A 1,818-nucleotide genomic window follows, 5' to 3' on the forward strand; every position below is an offset into this window, starting at 1 on the left:
AGATTCAGTTTCACCATATTGGTCAGGCTGGTCTCTAACTCCTGACCTCATGATCCTCCTACCTCGGCCTCCCAAAGTGCTGGGATTACAGGTGTGAGCCACTGCGGCTGGCTCATTTTGTCTTCTATCTATCTATCTATCTATCTATCTATCTATCTATCTATCTATCTATCTTACTGCTATCTATCATATTGATTCTGTTTCTAAGGAAAGCACTAATACAGCTCAAAAATATTTTTACATTTTAAAAACATTCAGACTGCAAGTGGAATGGTGCCTCCACTTTGTCCTCCAGCTGAGGCAGCTGTGACCCCATGGCAGGCAAACCCAGTGGCCTCAGCTGTGAGCACAGCAGTGGGAGCACCCCCATTCGGAGACCACCAGATTATCTCTTCCCAAGACTTCACCATGGTGACCTACAGACAGACCTGAGTGTGGCCATTGTATTCCTCCATCGTATGCTGACTTTGGCATAGCTGTCAGAGATACTTTCCACAAAGGAGTTGGCTCAGGGTTGGTGAAACTGGATGTGAAAAAAAAAAGTCATGCAGTGGCATGGAATTCTCAACATCTGCTTCATCTAATACAGACACTGGTAAAATTACTGGGATGTTGGAGGCCAAATATAAATGGTGTGATATGATCTGACTTTCACAGAAAAGTAGAACACTCTGGGAACAGAAATCACAGTTAAAGACCAGGTGTCTCAAGGTTGAAACTGACATTAGATACTATCTTCTTACCAAACACAGGAGAGATAAGTGATAAGATCAAGTCCTCCTGTTACAACGAGAATGTATACACTTTGGTTGTGATGTTGACTTTCATTTTTCAGGACTTGAAATCCATGGTTTGGCTGTCTTTGGTGATGAGGCTGGCTTGCTGGGTACCAGATGACCTTTGACAGTGTCAAAGCTGACAAGGAATAACTTCTCAGTGGGCTTTATAGGACTGGAGACTTCCAACTACACACGAATGTCAGTGATGGGACAGAATTTGGAGAATCAATTTATCAGAAAGAATGTGAAAATCTTGACACTTCAGTGCATCTTACTTGGACATCAGGTACCAAGTGAACTCACTTTCGTATTGCAGCTAAGTATCGGTTGGATCCCACTGCTTCCATTTCTGCAAAAGTCAACAACTCTAGTTAATTGGAGTGAGCTGCTCTCAGACACTGAGCTGAACAAATACGGTCGACTCTGGGAGATAGGAAGAGCATTAATATGGGAGGCCACAAACTTGGGCTTGCCTGGAGGTAGGAGCTTAATCCAGCTGAAAGAAACCTTCAGGATATCAGAAGATTCGACCTTAGTAGATTTTCAAAGTGACCAGCAGGGCTCCCCACCACCCAACAGAAAAAGGTCATCACAACTAAGAAAGATCTAAACAAGAGCTGTGTTTTAAATATTTAGACAGTTACTTGATCACTGGTTTATAGATGAATTGATTATCTATCTAGATACCAATGCTGCAATTGTGCAGTCACATATACATTATTTAAAGATATGTAGGCCTGGTGCGGTGACTCATGCATGTAATCCCAGCACTGTGGGAGGCCAAGGCGGGCAGATCTCTTGGGGCCAGGAGTTCAAGACCAGCTGGCCAACAAAGCAAAACCCTGTCTCTACTAAAAATTACAAAAATTAGCCAGGCATGGTGGCATGTGCCTGTAGTCCCAGCTAATTGGGAGGCTGAGGCACAAGAATTGCTTGAACCAGGGAGGTGGAGGTTGCAGTGAGCTGAGATTGCACCACTGCACTCCAGCCTAGGTGACAGAGTGAAACTCTGTCTCAAATAAATAAATAAATAAATAAA

At 43.5% G+C, this 1,818-nt stretch overlaps 1 pseudogene; it reads left to right on the forward strand.

Moving 5' to 3' along the window:
* The first annotated feature begins 314 nt into the window (after nucleotides 1-314).
* LOC126950976 (voltage-dependent anion-selective channel protein 2-like) lies at nucleotides 315-1,154 on the forward strand (annotated as a pseudogene).
* Nucleotides 1,155-1,818: the final 664 nt, after the last annotated feature.

This window comes from Macaca thibetana, chromosome 3 (assembly GCF_024542745.1).
Source record: "Macaca thibetana thibetana isolate TM-01 chromosome 3, ASM2454274v1, whole genome shotgun sequence".
Taxonomy (NCBI): Eukaryota; Metazoa; Chordata; class Mammalia; order Primates; family Cercopithecidae; genus Macaca; species Macaca thibetana.